Consider the following 17,822-nt stretch of genomic DNA (forward strand, 5'->3'; position numbering starts at 1 on the left):
TTTGCAATCAATCAATGTAATACAATACATTAATAAAAGAAAGAACAAGAACCATACTCTCAATAGATGCTGAAAAAGCATTTGACAAAGTACAGCATCCTTTCCTGATCAAAACTCTGCAAACTGTAGTGATAGAGGATACAGACCTCAATATCATCAAAGCCATCTATGAAAAAACCCCTGCAAATATCATTCTCAATGGAGAAAAACTGAGAGCTTTTCCACTAAGATCAGGAACACAGCAGGGATGTCCATTATCAACACTGCTATTCGACATAGTACTAGAGGTCTTAGCCTCAGCAATCAGACAACAAAAGGAAATTAAAGGCATCCAAATCGGCAAAGAAGAAGTCAAATTATCACTCTTCGCAGATGATATGATACTATATGTGGAAAACCCAAAAGACTCCACTCCAAAACTGCTAGAACTTGTATGGAAATTCAGTAAAGTGTCAGGATATAAAATCAATGCACAGAAATCAGTTGCATTTCTATACACCAACAAGACAGAAGAAAGAGTGGTTGAGGAGTCAATCCCATTTACAATTGCACCCAAAACCATAAGGTACTTAGGAATAAACCTAATCAAAGAGGTAAAGAATCTATACTCAGAAAACTACAAAGTACTCATGAAAGAAATTGAGGAAATGACAAAGAAATGGAAAAATGTTCCGTGCTCATGGATTGGAAGAACAAATATTGTGAAAATGTCTATGCTACCTAAAGCAATCTACATGTTTAATGCAATCCCTATCAAAATCCCATCCATTTTTTTCAAAGAAATTGAACAAATAATCCTAAAATTTGTATGGAACCAGAAAAGACCTCGAATAGCCAGAGGAATGTTGAAAAAAAAAAGCCAAAGTTGGTGGCATCACAATTCCAGACTTCAAGCTGTTACGAAGCTGTCATCATCAAGACAGTATGATACGGCACAAAAAAAGACACATAGATCAATGGAACAGAATAGAGAGCCCAGAAATACACCTTCAATTCTGTGGTCAACTAATCTTCAACAAAGCAGGAATGAATGTCCAATGGAATAAAGACAGTCTCTTCAGCAAATGGTATTGGGAACATTGGACAGTCACATGCAGAAAAATGAAACTGGACCATTTCCTTACACTATACACAAAAATAGACTCAAAATGGATGAAGGACCTCAATGTGAGAAAGGAATCCATCAAAATCCTTGAGGAGAACACAGGCGGCAACCTCTTCGACCTCAGCTCAGCAACTTCTTCATAGGACCATCGCCAAAGGCAAGGGAAGCAAGGGCAAAAATGAACTACTGGGACTTCATCAAGATCAAAAGCTTTTGCAAAGCAAAGGAAACAGTCAATAAAACCAAAAGACAACTGACAGAATGGGAGAAGATATTTGCAAACAATGTATCAGATAAAGGGCCAGTATCCAAAATCTTTAAAGAACTTATCAAACTCAACACCCAAAGGACAAATAATCCAATCAAGAAATGGGCAGAGGACATGAACAGACATTTCTGCAAAGAAGACATCCAGATGGTCAACAGACATATGAAAAAGTGCTCCACATCACTTGGTATCAGGGAAATACAAAGCAAAACCACAATGAGATACCACCTCACAGCAGTCAGAAAGGCTAAAATTAACAAGTTAGGAAATGACAGATTCTGGCAAGGATGTGGAGAAAGGGGAACCCTCCTACACTGTTGATGGTAGTGCAAGCTGGTGCAACCACTCTGGAAAACAGCATGGAGGTTCCTCAAAAGTTGAAAACAGAGCTACCCTATGACCCAGCAATTGCAGTACTGGGTATTTACCCTAAAGATACAAAAGTAGTGATCCGAAGGGGCACGTGCACCTGAATGTTTATAGCAGTAATGTCCACAATAGCCAATCTATGGAAAGAACCTAGATGTCCATCAACACATGAATGGATAAAGAAGAGGTGGTATACATATATACAATGGAATACTATGCAGCCATCAAAAGAAATGAAATCTTGCCATTTGGGACAATGTGGATGGAACTAGAGGGTATTATGCTTAGCAAAAGAAGTCAATCAGAGAAAGACAACTATCATACGATCTCCCTGCTTTAGTAAGTCGAGAAGCAACATGGGGGTTTTGGCAGGTAGGAAAAGAATAAATGAAACAAGATGGGATCGGGAGGGAGAAAAACTATAAGAGACTCTTAATCTCACAATAGAAACTGAGGGTTGCCACTGGGAGGGGGATACGGAGAGGGTGGTTGGGTTATGGACGGGGAGGTATGTGCTATGGTGAGTGCTGTGAAGTGTATAAACCTGGCTATTCACAGACCTGTACCCCTGGGGCTAATAATACATTATATGTTAATAAAAAAATAATAAATAAAATAAAATGTTCTTATACATTTGATGTACTCTCAGTATTATCCAGGTCCTAAATTCCTTTGATGGGGAGAGGGTTCCATATAGTGTCTATTTCTTCCTGGAGGAAAACTTATGCTTACATTTTAGGCTAGGCTGAAATCTGAGATCTGATTCTGATTATTGGCCTTGATGTAATGGAATTGAAGGTTGAACTTGTGACAGTAAATAAACATCATCAGACAAGAAAACTACCTCATTTCCTTGGTCATTTACAGTCTTCTAGAAAAGGAGAAACTATTCTCTGGAAATAGGTCAAGAGGTACTTTTGTTGGCTAGGAGGTTTCAAGGAAATTAGAGAGGGTGGGGTTTATAATATTTTCAGGCTTATATACACAAATTTCCATATCTCAGGTATAGTGGTTTAATAGTGTCCCCACAGACCCTCAGAATGTGCATTTATATGGAAATTGAGAATTTGCAGATGTAATTTGTTAAGGATTTTGATATGAGATATGCCTAACTGGCTCTGTCAGAAAAGCACGAGATTGCTGATCTCAGGGTTGTAAGTTTGAACCCTATGTTGGGTAGAGTAATTGCTTAAAAATAAAATGTTAAAAAAATAATTTTGAGATGAAGTCATCCTTGATTTAGAGTGTAGGCCTTAAAACCAATGACTGGAGTCCTCGTAAAAGAAGGATACAGAGACATAAAGAAGAAGGTCATGTGGAGAGAGAGGAAGACTAGAGTTATCTGCCACAAATCTAGGGACACTGAGAATCACCAGAAGCTGGAAGAGGCAAGGAGGGATTCTCTCCTAGAGCCCTGAGGGGGTAGCATGGCCTGACCAAGATCTTGATTTTGGACTTCAGGCCTCCAAGCTGAAATAATAAATTTCTGTTGTTTAAAGTAACCCAGTATATAAAATTTTGTTATGGCCATGCTAGGAATTGAATATACCAGGAGTCAGAGTCACATTCTTTTCTTATCAAGAATTTGACTTTAACAAATAAAACCTATCAAACTACATATTTATCTCTTTATAAACAGGCCCATTTTTAGCAGTCTTCCCTAGAGCTGCAGGAAGAATTCCTTTAAAGCTTACTTAAAAAGCCTCTGGCATGCCTTAAGTCTGGAATTAACTGTTTTGAGTTAAGCGTATTATTTTCATTCAGTCTCCAGAGATTTGGTAGGCAAAATAATGCCAACCACAGATGTTTATGCTCTAATCCTCAGAACCTGTAAATATATGACCTTAAATGACAACAACAACAATAATAAACAACAACAGCAACACAAAGACTTATCGGTTGTAATTAAGATTTGTTGAGATGAGGAGAGTATCCAGGATTATCCGGTTAAGTCCAAACTAATCACATGAGTCCCTAAGAGTGGAGAAACTCTCTCAGCTGTAGTTTAAAAGAGATGCTATGATAGCTTTAAAAATGAAGGAAGGGAATTACAAACCTAGAAATGTGTGCAGTTTATAAAAGCTAAAAAAGGCAAGCAAATTAATTTTCCTCTACAGCTACCAGACTGGAGTGCAACCCTGTCAATATCTTGATTTTTAGCTCAGTCAGACCTGTATTGGACTTCCAACCTACAAAAGCGAAGATAAGACATTTGTGTTGTTTCAAACTACTAAATTTGTTAATTTATATCAGAATAGATATTAATACAAGTGGCATCAAAGGAAATTGTTTTTTTCCATCATAATTACAATCACCTTTGCTCTTTATCAATTAAACACCACAGTACTTGATCAGCAATTGTCTTAGCTTTCCATCAGCCCCTTTACCAATTAATCAAAGTAGGATGTTTAAGTAATTGTGATGTCACTTCATGATAAAACTACTTCACTTGGTATTTTCAGTGGGTTCTTTAATTTTAAGTAAGAGACAATTTGAGCCCAAAGTCCCATCCTCAAGGTCTATAATCTAGAACAGGAGTCAGCAAACTTTTTATTTAAAGGGATAGAAATAAATATTTTAGGCTTTACAGGCTTTATAGCTCTGTCACAACTGCTTGGTTTTGCTCTTGTATTTGGAGAGTAAACAGATAATAATGGTGAGCATGACTTTGTCCCAATAAACCATTTTACAAAAACAGGCATTGAGACAGTTTTATCCCATTGACGTAGTTTTGAATCCCTTATCTAGAACAATTCTGATAACTATTGTCTTAACCAGGGTTCTGTAGAAAACAGCCTGAGGCTAGGCTTAAGTGTTAATGTTTCACTGAGAAGTGCAATCTCAGAGCTGTAATAATAAAGGAAAAGTGAAGTAAAGCAAAGTAAAAGTAAGATGATATATTATCACACTAATCACTATTTCACAGGGAGAAGCAGAAAAGGCACAGCCAATCACTTAGCAGGTGTATCTGCTTGGCCTTGCTGGATATCTGTAACAGCTCATGTGGAAAAATCATAACTCAGAATAGCCCAACCACAGGGAGGAAGGAAAAGAGAACTTTATTTCTTGTGTCTTTTCTAATATTGGTCAAGGTTTTCTCTGTGGAAAATTAACACCCCCTCACTTCAGAGTTGTATCATTTGACCCCTTTAGCAGCCATTAAGGAAGCCAGATCTCATGCCTTATAGTGTGGCACATTATCTGAATCCAGAATTAAAGGGGGAGCTTAGACTTCACATAACCAGTCAACTTAAGAAAATAGTACTATATGAAGCTGATTAATTCTGCCAAAACTGAGATGAAGCAAAAAGTCAAGAATTTGGGAGACAAGGCTGAGAGATTTCAAGGAGATATACACAATATAGGCATCTGCTCAGTTCAAGAACACACTCTTCAATTTGATATACTTATTCATAGTTTCTTTAGTAAATGGTATCTTAGAGAATGGTCTATTTTCTAATTCCTTGATACTGTGCTGTTTCAATACAAATCTTAACATCAGTAATTTGTTCCTTCTTACACTTCACCACCAAACCTCCATGGAAATTTGTTTTTTCCAAGTTGAATTTATACCAGAAATGTAAACTTTTTAAAATGAGAAAATCCATTAACATTTCAATAAATTAACAAATTAAGGAATAGTCATCTTGTAGTGTAAGTACCTGAGAGTCAGCTTTTTGGATTATAATATAAGTGCCTGACCTTAAGCTTCTGATTGCTGAAGAATCCTCCTCAGACATCCATCTTGAATAAACACATTGTCAGCTACATTATTAGGTAAGAAGCCAAGCTGCCCCACCCATGAAGTTCCTCCTTTTTAGAAAGCTTTGGTTGACATAAACTGACAATTTGGTTGACAACTGCTTTTGCCTTCCCACACTTTAATTCCAGCTCCAATGTTTTAAATCCAGAAATAAATTGAACATGTGAAACCCTAGGCACCCTGCCCTCAATCCCATTAAAAGCAGAACCCCAGGTCCATGTACTCTGTTTCTCTACCAAGAGCTTCACTGAGTGGCCCCAATCATGTTGTATACCCGCTAACACTTGTAAATAATAAACTTTCTTTTTCAAAGTTCCCTGATGGTTGTTGCTGAGGTACATCTTGACCACTAATTATAAGAACTGAGGCTTATCCAAACACAACACTGGCTCTGAAAAAGGGAAATGTCTGGTGGGGCTGGCCTCAGGCCCAACTGAGTATTCCCAAGTTTTTCTAGACCATAAAATCATTATTTTTTTTTAAAGATTTTATTTATTTATTTGACAGAGAGAGATCACAAGTAGGCAGAGAGGCAGGCAGAGAGAGAGGAGGAAGCAGGCACCCTGCTGAGCAGAGAGCCCGATGTGGGACTCGATCCCAGGACTCTGAGATCATGACCTGAGCCGAAGGCAGCGGCTTAACCCACTGAGCCACCCAGGCGCCCCATAAAATCATTATTAATAGGCTGAGATTAGTACAAAATATGTCTCAATACATGTGGAAAGGCATTCAAGAAATTAACACTATTTAACACTCTTAGAACAGTGGAAGCAGGTGGAAACTTTTTAACTTCACTAAAGCATCCAAACAACAACCTATAGAAAACCTTTTTTTTTTTTTTAAGATTTTTATTTATTTATTTGATAGACAGAGAGAGATCACAAGTAGGCAGAAAGGCAGGCAGAGAGAGAGGGGGAAGCAGGCTCCCCACTGAGCATAGAGCCCAATGTGGGGCTCGATCCCAGGACCCTGAGATCATGACCTGAGCTGAAGGCAGAGGCTTAAACCACTGAGCCACCCAGGCGCCCCTATAGAAAACCTTTTAATGTTGAAATCTTGGGATGTATTTTGTTTGCAGTTGGAAATAAAAGAAAGCTCCCATTAAAACCATTTAAATTCAATACTGCACTGGGTTCCTATCCAAAGAAACAACTATATATATGAATAGGTATAAATATAAATATATAAATTTAGAAAGAAAAAAACAAAATTTTCTACATTTTCTATACTTGTATATGTAGAATATTTTAGATAATCCAAGGACAGCTTTTAAAAACAGAACATCTGGTGATAAAATGAATGCAAAATAACAAAATAAATATTTTATATACAAACATCAATTAAAATTAAAATTTAAGAAAATTAACTCACAGGATCAATAAAATTTGCAAAGTACTTAGAATTCAGCTAACAAAAGACATGTAAGAATTTTGTGGAAGGGCATCATAAAGATGGCAAAGGAGTAGGGGACTTTATTTCAACTGGTCCCCTGAAATGGCTACCAACCAGAGCACTCCAAATATCCACAAAATCAACCTGAGATATAAGAAGATATATCTGGATCTCTACAAGCAGAATATCTCTGGCAGTTGGTTTCTAGGTATGAATCAGGGAATCTTGATTCTGTGGGCGGTTATCAGAAGATAAATGGAGGAGGGAGGGAGCCTCCAGGATCCTGTGCCACCCACACATAAAAGCCTCCTGTGCTGGGGACCCAGCAAGGACTTACAGAGGTTGCAGGGAAAGGACCTTAGGACAACCCTTCAGAGTGAAACTGGAGCTGCAGTGGCATGTGCATGAACTGAGGGTAGCTGGTGGTTTTTGAAGTAAAAAGGGCAGAGAAGTGCCTGGACAAGGAAGTGAGGGCTGGGAGTGCTGCTATGGGGTGCACAACCCAGGATGCTGAAGTTTTTAGTTGCAGACAGAAATGGAGAAAGTGTCACGTGGAAAGCATACTGAAGAACAGACTGCAACCTCTCTGTTCTGAGACAGAGGTTTGGATATGGTCAATTCTGCTCTCTCAGAAGAGATGCAGAAAGCTGCCAGGGAAAGCTGCCAGATAACAAAACCCAAATACTGGTTTTCACTGAGCCCATTACCCCTGAAAGGGGGTAGGGCTACTCTGCCCAAACATGGTTGCCTGAGTAACAGCACAGCCAGGCAGGTCCAACCCCCAGAAGAGAGGCTGGAAGTACAAGAGGCAGATAACCCTAAAGTCCTAAAAATCAGGTGCATCTTTCTTGGGTTGTGGTCAATAATTTGGATTCTATACATTCCTTCAACCACCCCTCTACAGAATGACTGAGAGGAGGAATTCCCAACATAGAAAAGACTCAGAGATTGTGACCTCTGCCACAGAACTAAGGTATATGGATATAAGCAAGGTGTCAGAAATAGACTTCAGAGTAACAGTTATGAGGACAGTAACTAGGACGGAGAAAACCATTAATGGCAACATAGATTATTTAAGGGCAGAAATGATAGCTGATCTGGCAGAACCTAAAAATGCTATCTATGAGATCCCATTTAATCTAGATACTCTAATAGCTAGGGTAAAGGAGGCAGAAGAATGAATTGGTGATCTAGGAGACAAACTGATAGAAAAGGAGGAACAGGAGCGGCCTGGAACAAACAGCTCAATATCCATGAAAACAGAATTAGAGAAACAAATTATGCCATGAAACATTCCAATGTCAAAATTATTGGGATTCCTGAGGGAGTGGAGAGAGAGAGAGAGGACTAGAAGATATATTTGAGCAAATCGTAGCTGAGAACTTCCCTAAGCTGGGAAAATAAACAAGCATTCATGTCCTAAGGCAGATGGGACTCCTTCCAAGATCAAGAAGAATAGGCCGGGGTGCCTGGGTGGCTCAGTGGGTTAAAGCCTCTGTCTTCAGCTCAGGTCATGATCCCAGGATCCTGGGATTGAGCCCCACATTGAGCTCTCTGCTCAGCAGGGAACCTGCTACCCCCCCCCCACCTGCCTCTCTGCCTACTTGTGATCTCTGCCAAATAAATAAATAAAATCTTAAAAAAAAAAAGAATAGGCCAATGACCCACCATGTAATAGTAAAACTTGCAAATCTTAGTACCAAGGAAGCCATCTTAAGGGCAATAGTGGGAAGAGATTCCTTACATACACAGAGAGGAGAATCAGAATAATGTCAGACCTGTCCACAGAGACCTGGCAAGCCAGAAAGGAATGGCAAGATACATTTAGGATACTGAATGAGAAGAACATGTAGCCAAGAATTATTTATCTGGTGATGCTGTCATTTAGAATAGACGGAGAGATAAAGAGCTTCCATAACTGGCAGAAACAGTAAGAATATGTGAACACCAAGCTGGCCCTTCAAGAAATAATTAAAGGGAGGTCCTATAAAAGGATAAAGACCCCCAAGAGTGATATAGAGCAGAAAATTACAGAGAAAATCTATAGAAACAAGGACCTCACAGGCAACATGATGACAATAAAATCATACTTTCAATAATCACTTTCAACATGAATGGCCTAAATGCTCCCATAAAATGGCACAGGGCTTCAGATTGCATAAAGACAGGACCCATCCATATGCTGTCTACAAAAGACTGATTTTGAACCACAAGATACATCCAAAATGAAGGTGAAGGGATGGAGAACCATCTTTCATGCCAACGGACCTTTCTTTTTCAAAAGAAAGCGGGGGTAGCAATTCTCATATCAGACAAATTTGATTTTATGTTAAAGACTATAGTTAGAGGGCGCCTGGGTGGCTCAGCGGGTTAAGCCGCTGCCTTCGGCTCAGGTCATGATCTCGGGGTCCTGGGATCGAGTCCCACATCGGTCTCTCTGCTCAGCGGGGAGCCTGCTTCCTCCTCTCTCTCTCTCTGCCTGCCTCTCTGCCAACTTGTGATCTCTCTCTGTCAAATATATAAAATCTTTAAAAAAAAAAAGACTATAGTTAGAGATACAGAAGGACACTATATAACTTTTAAACAAGAGGATCTATCAAACAAGAGGATCTAACAATTGTAAATATCTATTATATCTATTCCCCCAACATGGGAGCAGCCAACTACATAAACCAACTTTAACCAAAATGAAAAGACATACTGATAATAATACATTAATAGTAGGAGACCTCACTACTCCACTATCAGCAACAGACAGATTATCTAAGCAAAAAGTCAACAAAGAACAAGACCTTTGAATGACACACTGGACCAGATGGACTTCATTGGTATATACAGAACATTCTATCCTAAAACAACAGAATACTCATTCTTCTCAAGCGCACATGGCACTTTCTCCAGAATAGACCACATAGTGGGTCACAAATCATGTCTCAACCAATACTAAAAGATTGAGATTATTCCTTGACTATTTTCAGACCATAATGCTTTGAAACTGGAACTCAACCACAAGAAAAAGTTTGTAAGAAATTCAAACACTTGGAAGTTAAAGACCATCCAGCTCAAGAATGTTTGGTTTAGTCAGGAAATCATAGAACTTAAACAATTCATGGAAACCAATGATAATGAAAACACATTGGTCCAAAACATATGGGATATGGCAAAGGCAGTCCTAAAGGGGAAATACATAGCCATCCAAGCCTCACTCAAAAAAGAAAAAAAAAAGAAAAAAGAAAAATGCAGAATACACAAACTATCCTTGCACTTCAAAGAACTGGAGAATCAACAACAAACTAAGCCTAACCCAAGCACAAGAAGGGAAATAATTAAGATTAGAGCAGGTATCAATGAATTAGAAACCAGAAATTCAGTAGAGCAGATCAATGAAACTAGAAGCTGGTTCTTTGAGGGAATTAATAAGATTGATAAACCACTGGCTGTACTTATCCAAAAGAAAAGAGGACCCAAATTAATAAAATTATGAATGAAAGGGGAGAGATCATGACTAACACCAAGGAAATAGAAACAATTGTCAGAAATTACTATCAACAGTTGCATGCTAATAAATTAAGCAACCCAGAAGAAATGGATGCCTTCTTAGAAACCTATAAACTACCAAGACTGAAATAGGAAGTAATTGATAACCTGAATAGACCAGTAAACAGTAATGAGGTTGAAGCAGTGATCAAAAACCTCCCAAAAAAACATTAGTCCAGGGCCTGAAGGATTCCCTGAGGAATTCTACCAAACATTCAAAGAAGAAATGCTGAGTGAAATATGTCAAGCAGAGAGGGTTAATTATCATGTGGTTTCACTTACTTATAGAGCATAAGGAATAACATGGAGGACATTAGGAGATGGAAAGGAAAAATGTATTGGAGGAAATCAGAGAGGAAGATGAACCATGAGAGACTGCAGACTATGAGAAACAAACTGAGGGTTTTGGAGGGGAGAGGGGTGGGGGGTTAAGTGAGCCTGGTGGTGGGTATTAAGGAGGCTACATACTGCATGGAGCACCAGATGTGGTGAGTAAACAGTGAATCTTAGAACACTGAAAAAATAAAATAAAAATTTTAAAAAAGAAGAAATAATACCTATTCTCCTGAAGCTGTTTCAAAAAGTAGAAACAGAAGGTTAGCTTCCAAACTCATTCTATGAGACCAGCACTACTTTGATCACCAAACCAGGCAAAGACCCCATCAAGAAGGAGAATATTGGACCAATATCCCTGATGAACATGGATACCAAAATTCTCAACATGATCCTACCTAATATGATCCAACAATACATTGAAAGGATTATCCACTATGACCAAGCGGGATTTATCCCTGGGATACAAGGGTGGTTTAATATTCACAAAACAATCAGTGTGATAGAACACATTAATAAGTGGAGAGAGAAGAACCATTAGGTCCTCCTGAATGATATAGAAAAAGCATCTGACAAAATACAGCATGCTTTCCTGTTAAAACTCTTCAGAGGGGAAAATTCCTCAATTTCCTAACCATCTTTGAAAACCATAGTGAATATCATTCTCAATGGGGAAAAACTGAGAGCCTTTCCCTTAAGATCAGGAACATGACAAGGATGCCCACTCTACTATTGTTCAATGTATTACTAGAAGTCCTAGCAACAGCACTCAGACAACAAAGAAAAATAAAATGTATTCAAATTGGCAAAGAAGAAGTCAAACTCTCTCTTCACAGATGACATACTTTATGTGGAAAACCCAAAAGATTCCACTCCCAAATTACCAGAAATCATACAGCAGTTCAGTAATGTGGCATGATACAAAGACAATGTACAGAAATCAGTTGATTTCTTATACACTAACAATGTAATGGGAGAAGGGGAAATTAGAGAATTGATTCCATTTACAATAGCACCAAAAGCCATAAGATAGCTTGGAATAAACCTAACCAAAGAGGTAAAGGATCTATACTCTAGAAACTACGGAACACTCATGAAAGAAACTGAAGAATACACAAAAAGATGGAAAAACATTCCATGCTCATGGATCAGAAAAGTAAACATTGTTAAAATGTCTATGCTGCCCATAGCAATCTATACTTTCAACACCATCCCAATCAAAATACCAATGACATTTTTCAAAGTGGTGGAACAAACAATACTAAAACTAGAATGGAATCAGAAAAGACCTGAAATTACCAAGGAAATGTTGAAAAAGAAAAAACAAAGCTGAGGGTATCACGTTGCCTGATTTCAAGCTGTATTACAAAGCTGTGATCACCAAGACAGCATGGTACTGACACAAAAACAGGCACATAGATCAATGGAACAGAGTAGAGAGCCCAGATATGGACTCTTCACTCTGTGGTAAACTAATTTTTGATAAAGCAGGAAAAAATATCCAATGGAAAAAAGACAGTCTCTTCAATAAATGGTGTTGGGAAAATTGGACAAGCTATATTTGGAAGAATGAAACTCAACAATTCTCTTACACCAGACACAGAGATAAACTCTAAATGGATGAAAGACCTCAATGTGAGATAAGAATCCATCAAAATTCTAGAGGAAAACATAGGCAGTAAACTCTTCAACATTGGCTACAGCAACTTCTTTCAAGACACATCTCCAAAGCCAAGGGAAACAAAAGTGAAAATGAATTTTGGGACTTTGTCAAGATCAAAATCTTCTGCACAGCAAAGGAAACAGTCAAAAAAAGAAAGATACAACCCACAAAATGGGAAAAGATATTTGCAATGACAAAGGGCTGATATCCAAGATCTATAAAGAACTCTCAAACTCAACACACACAAAACAGATAATCATGTCAAAAAGTGGGCAGAATACATGAACAGACACTTCTCCAAAGAAGACATACAAATGGCTAATGGACACATAAAAATATGTTCATCATCATCAAATCAAAACTACATTGAGATACCACCTCACAACATTTAGAATGGCAAAAATTGACAAGGCAGGAAACAACAAATGCTTGATAGGTTGTGGAGAAAGGGGAACCCTCTTAACACTGTTGGTGGGAATGCAAGTTGGTGCAGCTACTTTGGAAAACAGTTTGGAGGTTCCTCAAAATATTAAAAATAGAGCTACCGTATGATCCTGCAATTGCACTACTGGGTTTTTACCCCACAGATACATATGTAGTGAAAAGAAGGGCCATATGTATGCCAATGTTCCTAGCAACAATGTCCACAATAGCCAAACTGTGGAAGGAGCCAAGATGCCCTTCAAGAGATGAATGCATAAAGAAGATGTGGTCCATATATACGATGGAATATTACTCAGCCATCAAAAGGGAAGAATACCCAACTTTTGTATCAACATGGGTGAAACTGGAGGAGATTATCCTAAGTGAATTAAGTCAAGCAGAGAAAGTCTCTTATCATATGGTTTTCCTTATTTGTGAAACATAAGGAAAGCATGGAGAACATTAGAAGAAGGAAGGGAAAAATGAAGGGGTTGTTGGAGGAGGAGAAGAACCATCAGAGACCGTAGACTTTGAGAAACAAACCGAGAGTTTAAGGGGTGGTGATGGTGATGGGTTAGCCCAGTGATGAGTTATTAAGGAGGGCACAAATTGAATGGAGCACTGGATGTTATATTCAAACAATGAATCTTGGAACACTACATCCAAAACTAATGATATACTGTATGGTGACTAACAATGTAGTTTATAAGAAAAAGAATTTTGTGGCAAAATGTTCAAAGCTATACATAGAAAAAGGCAACAAAACCAAAGGAAATATATCATGTTCATAGGAACACTTGTATATTAATGAATTAAATTTTTTCTAATCAATATGTCCAAGTTTCAAACAAAATTCCAGCAGGGATTTACATAGAACTTGATAAAGTGATTCTAAAATGTATATAGTACAATTAAAAATCAGAAAAAGCCTAGATGGAGAAGGGAGATGGGGCAGACCTTCCAGATAACAAGATATTTTCTGCAACTTTTATTAGTTATTTCTAATAAAAATGTAGTAAAAGTACAATAATAAATAAATATATCAATACAATAGAGGAAAAAGTCAGGAAAAGAACAATCCAAATATGGGAACTGATATATGAATGAGATGCTCTTATACATTAGTGGTAACTGAAATGACAATTCAAAAAATGAATTATTTAATCTCGAACCAACATAAAATAAATTTATTTAGGTTAAAATCTAATTGTGAAATGGTAAGATTTAAAACTGATTTTTTTTGAAGGATTTTATTTTACCTCAGGAAGAAATGTTTTCCTGAAGAAGAAACAAAATGCAAGAATCAAATGAAGAAACTGAAAAGTTGAATAAAAAACTTCTGTATCAAAAAGCTGTTTATGGAAAAACTAGTCTACAAGAAGTCAAATAATTTATTCAAGATTATATGCTAATAAGTACTAGAGCCACAATTCAAAGATAAAACCTTCTGACTCTACTACTAACTTATTTTGCATCCCTTTTAATTTTAATTACAAAATTAACATATTATATTCTTTCATAAAGATTTTAACATAAAGGTAATAATCAATACCTTTGATCATTTTCCCCAGTTCTGATTTCCAGTATCCTACCCAGATTTGTACATATACTTTCTGTACTTTTTTCTTGTGTATTTGAATATATAATACAAATACAAATGCATTTTCAAGTTTTAAAGTGTATTTATTTTTCTGCAACTTTTCTTTAAAAAAAATCATGGCTTCAAGAACTTTCCATATCAACACAGCATTCTACAGTGTGAATATATTTGCCTTCATTTATTCAATTTTCTATTCTTTGAACTTCAGGCTATTTTCAATATTTTATCCCCTTGATCATATGAATAGGATAGACATCTGAAATGAATTTTCCAAATCATAATGAATATATGTTTTAAATGGTGATAATGCCAAATTGCCTACACTGGTTTATATACCTATACTGCTGTATCTAGATATCCATTTCTCAATTATTAATATTTTCCTTTTACCTGATATCATTAATATTTTTAATATTTTGCCAGTATAATATAGAAAAAATAGGATAATGCATTTCCCTAGTAATAATTAGTAAGGTCATTTCCTCCATTTAGCAGCCAAACACGACTGTCTAGAGGTAAGAGGCAACCACATCTTCAACTCATACAATTATCTTTTCTAGTAGTCTTACTCCCATATTTCTAAATATCTTGGTATTGCCATTTCATGATATATTAATTAGACATTATCTACTGATTTCCTATTAGGAAAGATGAGGATTTAGTATAAGTTTCTATATAATTTGCATGTTTATTATTTGCCTACTATATATGTAAGCAAATATTTCCCAATTTCTTGCCTGTCTCTTATCTTGTCTTGTTATGGTATATTCCTTAAAGCTTTTAGGTTTTATGCCTTGTCCAAGGCTACCCTACTTCAAAGTAAAAACTCATTTCCTATAGTTTCTTCTAAAACTTTCAGAGTTGTGATTTTAACATTTACATATCTTATCCATCTGGAATTTATTTCTGTGAATGGTGTAAGGTAGAGACCATATACCCTTTTTCAAAATAGCCAGTTGTTCAACACCATTTATTCAAGTTTATTATGTCCTAAATCATCTTCTCTAAAATCCAAAAATTACACCAAATGTCTGAATCATTTCTGGAATATCCATTTAGATATACTGGTCATTCTTATCCCCTTGTTCCAACTGACAATGTACTGTATTTCTTCTAAATGATAGCCAAATTATGGAAAGCACCCAAATGTCCATCAACTGATAAATGAATAAAGATTACACACACACACACACACACACACACACACACACAGGAATATTACTCAGCCAAAAAAAAGAATGAGATCTTGCCATTTGCAATGATGTGGATGGAACTAGAGAGTATTAGCAAAATGTCAGACAGAGAAAGACAAATACTATATTATTTCAGTCATATGTGGAACTTAAGAAACAAAACAGATGAATGGGGTGGGTGGGGGGGAAGAGAGGCAAACCAGAAAAACAGATTCTTAACTATAGAGAACAAACTGAGGGTTACCTCCCTAGAAGGGAGGTGGGTGGGGGATGGTTTAAATGGGTGATGAGTATTAAGGAGGGTACTTGCTGTGATGAGTATTGGGTGTTGTATGTAAGTGATGAATTACTAAATACTACACCTCAAACTAATATTACACTGTTAACTAAGTGGATAAATAAAAACTTGGGATAAATAAATAAATAAATAAATAATGCCTTAGGGGCACCTGGGAGGCTCAGTGGGTTAAGCCTCTGCCTTCCACTCAGGTCATGATCTCAGAGTCCTGGGATCAAACCCTGCATCGGGCTGTCTGCTCAGCAGGGAGACTCTTCCCCTTCTCTCTGCCTGCCTCTCTGCCTATTTGTGATCTCTCTCTCTCTGTCAAATAAATAACAAAAAATCTTAAAATTTTTTTTTAATGCCTTAAAACATTTGCTTTGTTAAAAATTTAGTTACTTTTTTTTTCTTAATTAAAGTATAATATATAGTTTATATTAGTTTCAGGTATGAAATATGTATAATTCAACAATTCTATACATTATTCAATGCTCATCAAGGTAAGTGTGTTCTTGATCCCATTTATCTATTCCACTCCTGTCCTCAACCTTCTCCTCTGTGGCAACCACAGATTTGTTCTCTATAATTAAGAGTCTAGTTTTTTGTTTGTCTCATTGTTCACTTGTTTTGTTTCATAAATTCCACAAGCGAGTGAAATCATATTATATCTGTCTTTCTCTTATTTCACTAAGCATTATACCCTCCAGATTCATCCATATTGTTGCAAATGGCAAGATCTCATTCTTTTTTATGGCTGAGTACTACTCCAATGTACTGAGTACTACTCCACTACTCCACATCTTCTTTATCCATTTATCTGTGTATGGACACATGGCTTGCTATCATATGTTGGTTATTGTAAATAATGCTGCAATAAACATGGGGCTGTATATATCTTTTCAAACAGGTGTGGTTTTTTTGTTTTTTGTTTTTGTTGGATAAATATCCAACAGTGTTATTACTGGATCATATGGCTTATTTCCATTTTTAATTTTTTGAGAAACAACTATTTTTCACAGTGGCTGTATCAATTTGCATTCCCACCGTCAGTGAATAAAGCTGGAGGTATCACAATCCAAGAATTCAAGACACACTACACAGCTGTAGTAATTAAAACAGTATGATACTAACACAAGAACAGACATATAGATGAATGAACAGAACAGAGTCCAGAAATAAACCTATGCTTATATGGTCAATTAATCTATGATAAAATTTTACACAATAGTAAAAAGATAGTCTCTTCAACAAATGGTCCTTGGAAAACTAATTTGCATGTCATCCTTGTCCAGGAGCCATGTTAATTTTCTTTCTATCATTCCAATTTTAGTATATGTGCTGCCATTGTAAGCATTGGGAAAACTAAATGGCTACATGCAAAAGAATGAACCTGGACCACATTTTTATACTATACACAAAAATAAACTCAAAATGGATTAAAGACCTAAATGTGAGATCTGAAATCAAAACTCCTAGAAGAAAACATTAGCAGTAATTTAATTTCTTTGAAATTAGCTATAAAAATGTTTTTCTAGGTAAGTCTCTTCAAGCAAGGAAAACAAAAGCAAAATTAAGCTATTGGGACTATATCCAATACCCCTTATACAAGAGGGCCTGGGTGGCTCAGTCCATTAAGCATCTAATCTTGGTTTTTTCAGCTTATGTCATGATCTCATGGGTCATGCGATCCAGCCAGGGTGGAGCTCTGCACTCAACAGAGTTTGCTTAAAAGATTCTCTCCCTCTGCCCCTCCCTCTCACTCACACTCATGCTCCCTCTCTTTAAAATAAATAAATAAATCTTTTATTTTTTGATTATTTATTTGAGAGAGAAACAGAGAGCACAATGGGGGGGGGTGGTTGGATGGAGAAGCAGACTCCCTGCTGAGCAGGAAGA

At 36.9% G+C, this 17,822-nt stretch overlaps 1 protein-coding gene and 1 non-coding gene across 6 annotated transcripts in view; both read right to left on the reverse strand.

Annotated features, from left to right (window-relative positions):
- STXBP5L (syntaxin binding protein 5L) overlaps positions 1-17,822 on the reverse strand; it is a 459,224-nt gene that overhangs the window by 250,407 nt on the left and 190,995 nt on the right. The window lies entirely within an intron of this gene.
- Positions 17,174-17,280, reverse strand: LOC131826221 (U6 spliceosomal RNA). The gene has a single exon (XR_009351479.1). It is a non-coding gene; the product is annotated as a U6 spliceosomal RNA (small nuclear RNA).

Source organism: Mustela lutreola, chromosome 2, assembly GCF_030435805.1.
Source record: "Mustela lutreola isolate mMusLut2 chromosome 2, mMusLut2.pri, whole genome shotgun sequence".
Taxonomy (NCBI): Eukaryota; Metazoa; Chordata; class Mammalia; order Carnivora; family Mustelidae; genus Mustela; species Mustela lutreola.